This window comes from Orcinus orca, chromosome 7 (assembly GCF_937001465.1).
Source record: "Orcinus orca chromosome 7, mOrcOrc1.1, whole genome shotgun sequence".
Classification (NCBI taxonomy): domain Eukaryota; kingdom Metazoa; phylum Chordata; class Mammalia; order Artiodactyla; family Delphinidae; genus Orcinus; species Orcinus orca.
The window spans coordinates 36,941,856-36,957,454 of NC_064565.1; positions in this window are offsets into that span (position 1 = coordinate 36,941,856).

Here is a 15,599-nt window from a genome sequence, read left to right on the forward strand (position 1 = left end):
TTAGCAGTTGTTGTAGAGCTGGTTTGGTGGTGCTGAACTCGCTCAGCTTTTGCTTGTCTGTAAAGGTTTTAATTTCTCCATCAAATCTGAATGAGATCCTTGCTGGGTAGAGTAATCTTGGTTGCAGGTTTTTCTCCTTCACGCTTTCAATATGTCCTGCCACTCTCTTCTGGCTTGCAGAGTTTCTGCTGAAAGATCAGATGTTAACCTTATGGGGATTCCCTTGTGTGTTATTTGTTGTTTTTCCCTTGCTGCTTTTAATATGTTTTCTTTGTATTTAATTTTTGACAGTTTGATTAATATGTGTCCTGGCATATTTCTCCTTGGATTTATCCTGTATGGGACTCTCTGTGCTTCCTGGACTTGATTAACTATTTCCTTTCCCATATTAGGGAAGTTTTCAAGTATAATCTCTTCAAATATTTTCTCAGTCCCTTTCTTTTTCTCTTCTTCTTCTGGAACCCCTATAATTCGAATGTTGGTGCGTTTAATGTTGTCCCAAAGGTCTCTGAGACTGTCCTCAGTTCTTTGCATTCTTTTTTCTTTATTCTGCCCTGCAGTAGTTATTTCCACTATTTTATCTTCCAGGTCACTTATCCGTTCTTCTGCCTCAGTTATTCTGCTATTGATCCCATCTAGAGTATTTTTCATTTCATTTATTGTGTTGTTCATCATTGTTTGTTTCATCTTTAGTTCTTCTAGGTCCTTGTTAACTGATTCTTTCATTTTGTCTATTCTATTTCCAAGATTTTGGATCATCTTTACTATCATTATTCTGAATTCTTTTTCAGGTAGACTGCCTATTTCCTCTTCATTTGTTAGGTCTGGTGGGTTTTTATCTTGCTCCTTCATCTGCTGTGTGTTTTTCTGTCTTTTCATTTTGCTTATCTTACTGTGTTTGGGGTCTCCTTTTTGCAGGCTGAAGGTTCGTAGTTCCTGTTGTTTTTTGTGTCTGTCCCCAGCGGCTAAGGTTGGTTCAGTGGGTTGTGTAGGCTTCCTGGTGGAGGGTACTAGTGCCTGTGTTCTGGTGGATGAGGCTGGATCTTGTCTTTCTGGTGGGCAGGTCCACGTCTGGTGGTGTGTTTTGGGGTGTCTGTAGACTTATTATGATTTTGGGCAGCCTCTCTGCTAATGGGTGGGGTTGTGTTCCTGTCTTGCTAGTTGTTTGGCATAGGATGTCCAGCACTGTAGCTTGCTGGTCGTTGAGTGAAGCTGGTTGCTGGCATTGTAATGGAGATCTCTGGGAGATTTTCGCTGTTTGATATTATGTGCAGCTGGGAGGCCTCTTGTGGACCAGTGTTCTGAAGTTGGCTCTCCCACGTCAGAGGCACCGCACTGACTCCTGGCTGCAGCACCAAGAACCTTTCATCCACAGGGCTCCTTAATTTGCGATGATTTGTTGTCTATTCATGTATTCCACAGATGCAGGGTACATCAAGTTGATTGTGGAGCTTTAATCTGCTGCTTCTGAGGCTGCTGGGAGAGATTTCCCTTTCTCTTCTTTGTTCTCACAGCTCCCAGGGGCTCAGCTTTGGATTTGGCCCCGCCTGTGTGTGTAGGTCATTGGAGGGCGTCTGTTCTTCGCTCAGACAGGACGGGGTTAAAGGAGCCGCTGATTCGGAGGCTCTGGCTCACTCAGGCCGGGTGGTAGGGAGGGTCACGGAGTGTGGGGCGGACCTGCGCTGGCAGAGGCTGGCCAGCGTGACGTTGCTAGCCTGAGGCGCGCCGTGCGTTCTCCCGGGGGAGTTGTCCCTGGATCCCGGGACCCTGGCAGTGGCGGGCTGCACAGGCTCCCCGGAAGGGGGTGTGGATAGTGACCTGTGTTCGCACACAGGCTTCTTGGTGGCGGCAGCAGCGGCCTTAGCGTCTCATGTCTGTCTCTGGGCTCCACACTTTTAGCCACGGCTCGTGCCCGTCTCTGGAGCTCTCTTAAGCAGCGTTCTTAATCCCCTCTCCTCGTGCACCAGGAAACAAAGAGGGAAGAAAAAGTCTCTTGCCTCTTTGGCAGGTCCAGACTTTTCCCCAGACTCCTTCCCGGCTAGCCGCGGTGCACTAAAGCCCTGCAGGCTGTGTTCACGCCGCCAACCTCAGTCCTCTCCCGGCACTCCGACAGAAGCTGGAGCCTCAGCTCCCAGCCCCTCCCGCCCCAGTGGGCGAGCAGACAAGCCTCTCGGCTGGTGAGTGCTGGTCGGCCCGATCCTCTGCGCTGGAATCTTGGAGAGTTTTTTTTTCATCATAAATGGGTACTGAATTTTGTCAAAAGCTTTTTCTGCATCTATTGAGATGATCATATGATTTTTATTCTTCAGTTTGTTAATGTGGTGTATCACACTGACTGATTTGCAGATATTGAAGAATCCTTGCATCACTGGGTAAAATCCCACTTGATCATGGTGCATCATCCTTTTGATATATTGCTGGATTCAGATTGCTAATATTTTATTGAGTATTTTTGCGTCTATATTCATCAGTGATATTGGCCTGTAATTTTCTTTTTTGTGTGGTAGTTTTGTCTGGTGTTCATATGTATTCCTTCCTCTGCAATTTTTTGGAAGAGTTTGACAAGGATGGGTGTTAGCTCTTCTCTAAATGTTTGGTAGAATTCACCTGTGAAGCCATCTGGTCCTGGACTTTCGTTTGTTGGCACTTTTTTAATCACTGTTGCAATTTCAGTACTTTTGATTGGTCAGTTCATATTTCTATTTCTTTCTGGTTCCGTTTTGGGAGATTGTAACTTTCTAAGAATTTGTCCATTTCTTCTAGGTTGTCCACTTTATTTGCTTGTTGTATTCTCTTATCATCCTTTGTATTTCTGTGATGTCTGTTGTAACTTCTCCCTTTTCATTTCTAAACTTATTGATTTGAGCCCTCTCCCTTTTTTTATTGATGAGTCTGGCTAAAAGTTTATCAATTCTGTTTATCCTTTCAAAGAACCAGCTTGGAGTTTCATTGTTCTTTTCTATTGTTTTCTTCATCTCTATTTCATTCATTTCTGCTCTGATATTTATGACTTCTTTCCTTCTTACTTTGGGTTTTGTTTGTTCTTTCACTTCTTGGTTTAGGTGTGATGTTAGGTTGTTCAGTTGAGATTTTTCTTGTTTCCTGAGGTACGATTGTATTGCTATAAACTTCCATCTTAGAACTGCTTTTGCTGTGTCCCATAGGTTTTGGATCATCGTGTTTTCATTGTTATTTGTCTCTAGGTATTTTTTGATTCCCTCTTTGATTTCTTCAGTGATCCACTGGTTGTTTAGTATATTGTTTAGCATATTGTTTAGCCTCCACATGTTTGTGTTTTTTTTACAGTTTTCTTTAGTTGATTTATAGTCTCATAGCATTGTGGTAAGAAAAGATGCTTGATATGATTTCAATTTTCTTGAATTTACCAAGACTTACTTTGTGGCCCAGCATGTGACCAATACTGGAGAATGTTCCATGAGCACTTGAGAAGAATGTGTATTCTACTGCTTTTGGATAGAATGCTCTATAAATATCAGTTAAGTCCATCTCATGTAATATGCCATTTAAGGCCTGGGTTTCCTTATTGATTTTCTGTCTGGGTGATCTGTCTATTGATGAAAGTGTGGTGTTAAAGTCTGCCACTATTATTATGTTACTGTCGATTTCTCCTTTTATGGCTGTTACTATTTGCCTTATATATTGAGGTGCTCCTATGTTGGGTGCATATATATTTACTATTGTTATATCTTCTTGGATAGATCACTTGATCATTATGTGGTGTCCTTCTTTGTCTCTTGTAACAGTCTTTATTTTAAAGTCTATTTTATCTGATATGACTATTGCTACTCCAGCTTTCTTTTGATTTCTATTTGCATGGAATACCCTTTTCCATCCCCACACTTTTAGTCTGTATGCGTGCCTAGATCTGAAGTGGTTCTCTTGTAGATGGCATATATACAGGTATTGTTTTTGTATCCATTCAGCTAGTCTATGTCTTTTTGTTGGAGCATCTATTTCATTGACATTTAAGGTAATTATTGATAAGTATATCTTACTGGCATTTCATTAATTATTTTGGATTTGTTCATATAGGTTTTTTTTCGTCCCTTCCTCTTTTGTTCTTTTGTGATTTGATGACTAACTTTAGTGCTGTGTTTGGATTCCTTTTTCTTTTTTGCCTGTGTACCTATTGTAGATTTTTGGCTTGCAGTTTCCATGAGGTTTTGTTGTAGCAGTCTGTTTATAAACAAGATTGTTTAAGTTGCTGGTCTTTTAAGTTCAAGTGCATTTCAAATATCCTACATTTGTGCTCTCCTTCTCACAGTTGCTGGTTTTGATACCATATTTGTGTATGGATGATTTCCTACCTTTACTGTATGTTTGCCTTTACTGAAGAGCTTTTCCATTTGGAATTCTCCCATTTCTACTTGTGGCCTTTTGTTTTCCTCCTAGATAAGTTCCTTCAGCATTTGTTGCAAAGCTGATCTGGTGGCGTTGAATTCTCTTAGCCTTTTCTTATCTGTAAAGGTTTTGATTTCTCTATCAAATTTGAATGAGAGCTTTGCTGGTTAGAGTATTCTTGGTTGTAGGTTCTTCCCTTTCATCTCTTTAAATATACCACGCCATTCCCTTCTGGCCTGCAGAGTTTCTGTTGAAAAATCAGCTGATAAACTTATGGGGATTCCCTTGCATGTTATTTGTTCTTTTTCCCTTATTGCTTTTAATATCTTTTTAATTTTTGTCACTTTTATTACTATGTGTCTTGGCATGTTCCACCTTGGGTTTATCCTGCCTGGGACTCTCTGTACTTCCTGGACTTGGTTGACTGTTTCCTTTCCCATGTTAGGAAAGTTTTCAGTATTATCTCTTCATTAGTCAATATTCAATATTTTCTCAGGTCGTTTCTCTCTCTCTTCTCCTTCTGGGACCCCTATAATGTGAATGTTTGTGCATTTGATGTTGTCCCAGAAGTCTCTTAGATTGTCTTCATTTCTTTTCATTCTTTTTTCTTTATTCTGTTCTGTGGCAGTGGTTTCCATCATTCTGTCTTCCAGCTCACTTACTCGTTTTTCTGCCTCACTTATTCTGCTCTTGATTCCTTCTAGTGTAATTTTCATTTCACATATTGTATTCTTCAGCTCTGTTTGTTTGTACTTTAGTACTTCTAAGTCTTTGTTAAATATTTCTTGTATCTTCTCTATCCTTGCCTCTATTCTTTTCCCAAGATCTTGGATCATATTTATTATCATTATTCTTTTTTTTTTTTTTTTTTGCGGTACGCGGGCCTCTCACTGTTGTGGCCTCTCCTGTTGTGGAGCACAGGCTCTGGACGCGCAGGCTCAGCCACCATGGCTCACGGGCCTAGCTGCTCCGCGGCCTGTGGGATCTTCCCGGACCAGGGCATGAACCCGTGTCCCCTGCATTGGCAGGTGGACTCTCAACCACTGCGCCACCAGGGAAGCCCTGAATTCTTTTTTGGGTAGATTACCTATCTCCATTTCACTTAGTTGCTCTTCTGGGGTTTTATCTTGTTCCTTCATCTGCAACATAATCCTCTGCTGTCTCAGTTTCTCTATCTTTCTGTGATAGTGGTTTCCATTCTGCAGGCTGCAGGGTTGTAGTTCTTCCCACTTCTGCTGTTCTTCCCGCTTCCCTGGTGGATGAGGCTGTCTAAGAGCCTTGTGAAGTCTTCCTGGTGGGAGGAACTGGTTCTTCATCATTGGTGGGTGTAACTGGGTCTTGTCTCTTTGACATGTATGGCCTTGCCAAGGGGCATGTCTAGCTGGCTGTGGGCTCAGAAAATCTTTAAGCAACATGTGTGCTGATGGGTGGAGCTTTGTTCCCACCCTGTTGGTTGTTTGGCCTGAGGCATCCCAGCACTGGAGACTGCAGGCTGTTGGGTGGGGCCAGGTGTTAAGAAAATGGCAACCTCTAAAAGGCTCATGCCAATGAATACCCGCCAGAACTGCTGCTGCTAGTATCTTTGTCCCCAGAATGAGCCACAGCTGGCCCCCGCCTCCATAGGAGACTCTCCAATACTAGCATGTTGGTCTGGCCCAGTCTCTTATGAGGTTCATGCATTTTTCCCTAGGTCCTGGTGCACAAGAGGCCTTCTGTGCACCCTCCAAGAGTGGAGGTTATGTATCCTCCATTCCTGTGGAATTCCTGCAATCAAACCCCACTGTCCTTCAAAGCCAGAATCTCTGGAGGCTCCTCCTTTGGTTGCCAGACCCCAGGCTGGGTAGCCTAATGTAGGGCTCAGAACTCTCACTCCTGTGGATGAGCTTCTGTGGTATAATTATTTTCCAGTTTGTGGGTTGTCCACCCAGCAGGTATGGGATTTGATTTTATTGCAGTTGTGTCTGCTCTACCATCTTGTTGTGGCTTCTTCTTTGTCTTTGGATGCAGTGGGTTTTTTTGGCAGGTTCCAGCATTTTTTTTGGCTGAGTTGGGTCTTTGTTGCTTTGTGCAGGCTTTCTCTAGGTGCAGGTGCTACTATTCATTGCAGCGCATGGGCTTCTCATCGCGGTGGAGTCTCTTGTGGAGCATGGGCTCCAGGCACACAGGCTTCAGTAGTTGCAGCGTGCGGGCTCTAGGGCACACGGGCTCAGTAGTTGTGGCTCACGGGCTTGGTTGCTCCATGGCATGTGGGATCTTCCTGAACCATGGATCAAACTTGTGTCCCCTGCATTGGCAGGTGGATTCTTAACCACTGCGCCACCAGGGAAGTTTCAGCAGTTAGTTGTGATTTTGGTGTTTTTGTAAGAAGTGATGAGCTCACATACCTCTACTCTGATATCTTTTTTTTCTTTTCCTGTTTTATTTTTTTTCTTCTCTGAGTGCCATGGCTAGGATTTACAAAACTATGTTGAATAAAAGTGGCAACAATGGACATCCTTGCCTTATTCCTGATCTTAGAGGCAATGATTTCAGCTTTTCACCACTGAGAATGATATTAGATGTGGGTTTACATATATGGCCTTTATTATGTTGAGGTGAGTTCCTTCTAGTCCCACTTTCTGGCACATTATTAACATAAATAGGTGTTGTATTTTGTCAAAACCTTTTTCTGCATCTATTGAGATGATCGTATGATTTTTATTCTTCAGTTTGTTAATGTGGTGTATCACACTGATTGATTTGCAGATATTGAAGAATCCTTGCATCACTGGGTGAAATCCCACTTGATTGTGGTGTATGTTCCTTTTAATGTATTGTTGGATTCAGTTTGCTAGTATTTCGTTTAGGTTTTTTGCATCTATGTTCATCAGTGATATGGGCCTGTAATTTTCTTTTTTGTGGTATCTTTGGTTTTGGTATCAGGGTGATGGTGGTCTCATAGAATGAGTTTGGGAGTGTTCCTTCCTCTGTAATTTTTTCAAAGAATTTCAGAAGGATAAGTATTTTCTGTATATGTTTCATAGAATTCACCTTTGAAGATATCTGGTCCTAGGCTTTTGTTTGTTGGAAGTTTTTAAATCACTGTTTCAAATTCAGTACTAGTGATTATCTGTTCATATTTTTTATTTCTTCCTGGTGCAGTCTTGGAAGGTTGTATCTTTCTAAGTATTTGTCCATTTCTTCTAGGTTTTCCATTTTTTTGGCATATAGTTGTTTGTAGTAGTCTCTTATGATCCTAATGATGTTATCAGAAAACTGCTAGAGCTTATCAATGAATTTGGTAAGGTTGCAGGATACAAATTTTATGACCAGAACTCTCTTTCATTCCTATACACTAACAAACAAACAGTTAAAGATCAGAAAGAGAAATTAAGAAAACAATCCCATTTACTATTGCATCAAAAAGAATAAAATACCTAGGAATAAACTTATCTAAGGATGCAAAAGAAAGACTTGTACACCAAAACTGTAAGATGCTGATGAAAGAAATTGAAGATGACACAAAAAGCTGGAAAGATATACCATATCCTTGATTGGAAGAATCAATATTGTCAAAATGACTATACCACTCAAGGCAATCTACAGATTCAATGCAATCCCTATCAAATTACCAATGGCATTTTTCACAGAACTAGGACAAAAAAAATTGATTTATATGGAAACACAAAAGAGCCTGAATAGCCAAAGCAGTCTTGAGAAACAAAAATGAAGCTGGAGAAATCAGGCTCCCTGACTATAGACTATACTACAAAGCTACAGTCATCAAAACAGTATGGTACTGGCACAGAAACAGAAATATAAATCAATGGAATAGGATAGAAAGCCAAGAATTATACCCACACACCTATGGTCAATTAATCTATGATAAAGGAGGTGAGAATATACAATGGAGAAAAGACAGTCTATTCAATAAATGGTGCTTGGAAAACTGGACAGCTACAGCTACATGTAAAAGAATGAAATTAGAATATTCTCTAACACCATACACAAAAATAAACTCAAAATGTATCAGAGACCTAAATGTAAGGCCAGATACTATAAAACTCTTAGAGGAGAACATAGGCAGAACACTCTTTGGCATAAATTGCTATAATATCTTTTCTGATTCACCCCCTTGAGTCATGAAAATAAAAACAAAAACAAACGGGACCTAATTAAACTCAAAAGCTTTTGCACAGCATAGGAAACCATAAACAAGATGAAAAGACAACCATCAGAATGTGAGAGAATATTTGCAAACAAAGCAGCTGACAAGGGATTAATCTCCAAAATATACAAACACCTCATGTAGCTCCATGTCAAAAAAAAAAAACCCAACCCAATCAAAAAATGGGCAGAAGATCTAAATAGACATTTCTCCAAAGAAGACATACAGATGGTTAAAAAGCACATGGAAAGATGCTCAACATCACTAATTATCAGAGACATGAAAATCAAAACTGCAATGAGATATCACCTCACACTTGTCAGAATGGCCATCATCAAGAAGTCTACAAACAATAAATGCTGGAGAGGGTGTGAAGAAAAGGGAATTGTCCTACACTGTTGGAGTGAATGTAAACTGGTACCACCACTATGGAGAACAGTATGAAGGTTCCTTAAAAATCTAAAAATAGAACTACCATATGATCCAGTAGTTCCACTCCTGGGAATATATCTGGAGAAAACCATAATTTGAAAAGACACATGCACCCCAATGTTCATTACATCACCGTTTACAATAGACACTGTTTACAATAGACACTGTTACAAAAGACATGGAAGCTACCTAAATATTCATCAACAGAGGAATGGATAAAGAAGATGTGGTACATATATACAATGAAATATTACTCATCCCTTAAAAAGAATGAAATAATGCCATTTGCAGCAACAAGGATGGACCTAGAGATTATCATACTAACTGAAGTAAGTCAGAGAGAGAAAGACAAATACCATATGATATCTCTCCTTTGTACAATCTAAATTTAGAAAATGATAAAAATGTACTTAGTTACAAACAGAAACAGACTTACAGATCTCAAAAACAAACTCATGGTTACCCAAGGGGAAGCGGTGTGGGGGTGGGGATAAATCAGGAGCTTGGGATATAAGATAGATGGCCAACAAGGACCTACTGTATAGCACAGGGACCTCTACTCAGTGTTCTATGATGACCTATATGAGAAAATAATCTAAGAAAGAATGAATATATGTGTATGTATAACTGAATCTGTTTGCTGTACACCTGAAACTAGCACAACATTGTAAATCAACTATACTCCAATAAAATTAAAATTAAAAAAAATTTTAAACGTTTAAAAAATTTCTTTCTTTCATGTGGGATGCCCAAGGGTCCAGTAGGGGCCTGGTCTAGGTTGGTGGAGTGTAGGGCTCTACAGGAAGGTATACAGGGCACAGTTGGAGCCCACAGCGTGTGCTTTGTGACTTTGGGTGTGTGGGGGGAATAAGTCTGGATCCTGATTGAGGGGCAAAGCGAAGATGGGCTGAGATGCCCTGAGTGTTAGAGGTGGTTCAGAAGGTAGAGGAATCAGGCCCCAGGCACTGGAACCACTAGCACACTTCTCAGAGGAAGCTGGATCTCACAGAATCTATGGGGGCTGCACACACCACATACAACATAAACCACAATGCTGGTGGATGCCTCACCCACCGCACCCACCCTCCTACCCACTCAGAGTCCCAGCGTGGTGGCATCTGGCCCCAGAGGTCAGGCGAGTCCTGTGGAAGGGCTCTGGCCCAGTCTGTGCAGGGGAGGAACCACCCGAGACAAGAAAGGGGCCTTAAGCAACAACAGAAGTTGTCTGCCACCCCTACCCTTGAGGGACAAGGGGACCGACAGATTACTCGAGCTCAAGGCCGCATTCACGTGGAGGAAGCTGAAACCATTTCCCACTCATCCAGTAAGAAATGAACCACAGAAGGGTCAGTGCCACTGCAGAAGATACGTTTCAGGGAAGAGCAATGAAGTCACTCTGCTTTCCCCACTCCTGCCCTCCAACCTTTCAACAGTGCCTGCCACTGGTGAAATCCAGTCTAAAGTCAGCTATGAAAGACATTCTGCAGGAGTCAGGCCCCATTGCAAGACAGAACAGAGCAGACCAAAGGGGCGGGATGGATGCCTCTGAGGGCAAACAGGCCCGGCAACTGGAAACACCTAATAAGAAAAATCTTCTGACAGAACACATTTTTGAACACTTAATTCAATAAAGCTTTTTTCTGTTTTTTTTTGGAGGTATTTTTTTGCTTGTTTTTTGTAGGATTCTGGAAACTGGGACCAGCGAATATTTTAAGTATGAAATGGTGATTCAAACATGGAAAAGGCTTTATAAGGAATTCTCTGGTACATGACTGAACTAGATATTGGCAGTTATTCATGTGGATAAAGAAGAGGTTTGATTCAAAAGGGTAAAGTTGTGGCAGTGGAGGAAGGGAAATACTTATTGGAAAATTATCAGAGGATAATTTAGAAATTGACATTAAGAAAGAAATGTCCTATGGTTTAATCGCTTATATTTTTTGAAAAGCCCAACATTACCCAAGGAACAAATTTGTTTAAATTGGTAGTTACGTTTTCTATGTAAGATAAATAAGGAATAAATAGAAAACGATTGCACTCATTCAACTTTTTAGCTGAATTAGGAATAAAAAGGAAATGTTCTCTCTGTCCTCCTGAGAAGACAGTGCCCTTCAGGTAGAGAGAAAGAGAGAGAGACACAGAGAGAGAGATTGGACAAAACCATATCAAATAAGAAGCCTCTGTAAATATAAAAGCTTAGTTGGTATTTTTCAAACTGCTTAATGCTGCTGACTGGACATCTTTACATGACAAACACCAGATGGAAAAATCAGTTGAGAGTCACAAGCCAAGGATGATTTCATTATAAAATGATCATTTACTCATAATTATCCAGAAAAGCCCAAAACCCTATAGTGCTTTCATAATAACATTTATGTTACCAAAACATAGCAAGAGTGTACTTTTGCTAGAAGTTTACATTCTAATCTGCAGGAAAGAATTATTCTAATATGATAAACACATAAAATCCCTAATTTTAAAATTGGAATTTCAAGTTCCAGTAACACATTTCCCCATAACACTATTTGCAGTATTTCTCCTAAACTACTGTCTACAAAAATACTGTAATAACACAGCTTTTCTGATTAACCAAACAACTGATGATCAAGAAGACAAAGTGACTGATTTACTCTCATCCTTATGTAAATAAAATCTTATTTTTTTCTCTATAGCTGCACACAACAATGAGATGCTTTTAATACGTTTTAAAGACTTAGAACCAAAAATCAGTTTAGCAAATGCCTCTTCCAGTGACCACACATCATGACGTTTGCATTGTTATTTGGTGATAAACAAAATAAAAAGATCTGTCATTGAAACTTAAATAAGGGAGATTGGTTTCATAAACTGCAACATTCTAAACTTTAGTACTGTAAAATCAACAGCTTGAGGCAGCTCTCCCAGCTAACACAGTTGGATTGTGAAAGATTAATAGCTACAAATCATGACCTTTCACTTTTGACATAAATTCTAAGAAGTGAAATGCAATTGGAAAAACCGGTGAAACCTTAAATCATTGCCATAGAGCAGAATAATAACCATAGATCTACAATAACTAAATATATACACCCAATTTCGGGTCACACATTTCCTCTTGAGCTTATATTATAGCAGACCCAATGAATGTACAGTTTCATGCTTTCATTCCCACTGTACTTCTACAAAATAAAGCCTCAGTTGCTGACTCCCTAGATAATGCAAATTGTTTACAAGCATGATTTCCAGAGAAAATAAACCTTTATAAATAAAGAAAATTCGTTTCATCTGACATTTTAATAGCCCTTACCTAGAAGCCACTTTGTACAGGCATTACGTCATAATATTACAATTCCAAATCTTCTTGAGGAACATATACCAATGACTTCCACTATATGTTTAAGTTGATAAAATTAGAAAATGATCATAATATGTTGGCATATGTGTAAGTTTTTTGAAAGAGAAATGTGTATCTTTTATTATGGACCATGACCTTTAGCAATAATTTATCACTACTAAAAGACAAATGAATTTATAACTTAATTATAATACAATATAATGCCATTATATCATTCATAATCCATTTATGATTATAATAAAATATCAGACATATGGAACTACCAGAAACAAGTCAAATCAGTAATTTTTTAATTGCCTTCAACCATGCGTCTGATAAAGGAATAATTAAATTAATACCTGTGTACCAAATGAGTTTGCAATAAAGAGTTAATTGCCCTTTTCATGATAATGTAAAAACGGAAATCCAAATAGTGTTCAGTGGCACCAAAGCAGCTCATCAAGCTTCACTCTTCATAGCCCTTTAGGAATAAGAGCTATCATATTATAAATTCTGGAGAAAAAAGATCCCAGGATGAGAGAACTGATGAGTAACAAGCCATATACTGATGTGTCAGATAAAAAGCTTCCTATAAAACACCCTTTTTCATAAATCCCATAATCCTGGCTAAACCTTTGCAATGAAACATGAAAAGTATCTTTAGTTTCCAAAACAAAGGGGAAACACACACACAGACACACACTCGTTTAGTTCATCTTTATGATCCTCAGACTCTAGCCCTGAAACATGACTCAGCCTTTGAACTTCAAATATCACGTCCATTCATTGGTTATGGGCATGTCATCACATCTGTTTACTGGCTATGGGCATGTCTCAGTTTTAAAATGAAAAGAAAACCTTAAAGATGAATTTCTGTTTGTTGGCCTTCTCTTAAAATTTATCATTTTGTTCACAAGAGAATTAAGATAACTCGTCATAATTCTCTTAGGAAAAAGAAATGTTTCACTGTTCATTTTAAATGTGCATGTCATTATTTCAAGATAATGAGCTGTTAGAAACCTGAGCATTTGCCTATCTCTTTTGACTTTCAAGATGATATACTTGAAAATGGACTAATATTTTTTTTCTTCCTGAGGGCTATATAAAAAAAGACACAACACATACAAAATGAATAAATGCAGAGAACCAAAGAGGACACATGGATATCAATATCATCACAGATATTTCAATGAGGTTTGGGGAGACTGAAAGTAGAGGGAAATGTGTAAGTCAAAGAGTAGAGCAGAATTTGCTGTGAAAAGGCTCCTGTCTCTGAGAGATGAGAGTTGATTTTCCCATCAGACCATTGAAGTGGCTTTGGGCTCTGAGGAGATTATACAGAGGGAGAAAGTGACAAGTAGGTCTGGAAAAAAGCAATAATTTAAGGGTCAGTATTTGAGATGGCTGTGCCAAGTAGCACTGTAAGCCCCCACACAGAGCCCGGACAGTCCAGAATTTACCTTTGTGGGGAAAAAAACAGCAGGATACTTTTTAATAAAGATATTAAATGAGATATCTCAGGGGAGAAACAGTAAAAAGACTATGGGGATATTGAAACCCTGAATAAAGCTCTGATTGTTTTGATATGTGACATGTAGCCCAATACCTTGCTTGGTAAATCTGTGAAGATGCCTGCCAGTTGACCTGACTTACTCATGTACACAAGTCCTACTGTCTGTTTAAGGGAGGGGCATGAGTAGAACTATTTGTATGTTTACAAATTTGCCAAAGAAAACCATATCTGCTAACCGTTCTTTGTTCTTAAATATGAACAAATAAGATCATCAGATCTGTAAAAAATCAAGAGCATCAAAGAGAAATACCAAGATAAATATAAAAGCTGACTGCAGAGGAAAGAAAGATAACAGGTAATTCAATAAATGAAAGAGGAACAAACAACAAAAACCTCTCTTGTATAAATGGAGAAATTAAAGGTGATGCTATGTTAGTATAACAGAAACACGATAATATGGAAAGGGAAAGAAAAAAAATCTGAGAATAAAATAAATTTGCTTAGGTGATTAGAGATTTAAAATTTGGTACACAAAGAAGGAAGAAGAGGAGAAAAAGGACAAGGAGGAGGGGGTCTGTCCCAATATGTAGAGCAGAAAGATTAACAAAAACTGTGAGAGAAAAAATACAGAGTTCTAAAAAAATAAAATTGAGAAAAAAGCTGGGAAGAAATTATCCAGTATCAGAAGGAAAAAGGGAGAGAGAATTTAAGTCAGGAATCTAGATTTACTGATTCAACAAGTGCCCAATACCCAAAGAAATATATTTTTTCAATTATCCTTGTGAAAATTTAAGAATGCCAAGGCTGAAGGTACTGCAGTTTTCCAAAAGCATGAAACAGCTTATTTAAACAAATAAAACTGAGACTGAAACAAGAAAAATCTCAAACAACCTTACCTACCCTTTAAAAGAATTAGAAAAAGAAGAAGAAAAGGAAGAACAAACAAAACATAAAGTCAGCAGAAGGAAGGAAATAATAAAGATGAGAGAGGAAATTAATAACAGATTAAAAAACAATAGAAAAAAATCAATAAAACCAAGAACTGGTTCTTTGAAAGGGTAAACAAGATTGGCAAACCTCTGGCTAGGCTCACCAAGAAGAAAAGAGAGAGAACCCAAATATACAAAATAAGAAATGAAAAGGAGACATAACAACCAATACTGCAGAAATAAAAAAACAATAAGGGAATACTATGAACAATTATATGCCAACAAATTTGACAACCTAGACGAAATGGACACGTTTCTAGAAACATATAGCCTACCAAAAATGAATCAAGAAGAAATAGATAATTTGGACATCACTAGAAGCAAAATAAAAACTCCCTACAAAGGGTGAATTCTGCCAAATATACAAAGAAGTACTTATACTGATCCTTCTCAACTCTTCCTAAAGATTGAAGAGGAGAGAACACTCTCAAAGACATTCTATTAAGCCACCATCATCCTGATACCCAAACCAGACAAAGACATCACCAAAAAAGAAAATTACAGGCCAATATCTTTGATGAATATAGATGCAGAAATTCTCAACAAAATATTAGCAAACCAAATCCAACAACATGTAAAAAAGATCATACTCCACGACCAAGCGGGATTCATCTGAAGTTCACAAAGATGGTTCAACATATGCAGATCAATCAATGTGACACACTAATGAAAGAAAAAACAAAAGCCACATGATCATCTCAATAGATGCATAAAAAGCATTTGACAAAATTCAATATCCATTCATGATAAAAACTCTTACCAAAGTGGGTTTAGAGGAAATATATCTCAACAAATTAAAGCCATTTATGACAAACCCACAGCCAAGATAATACTCAACAGTGA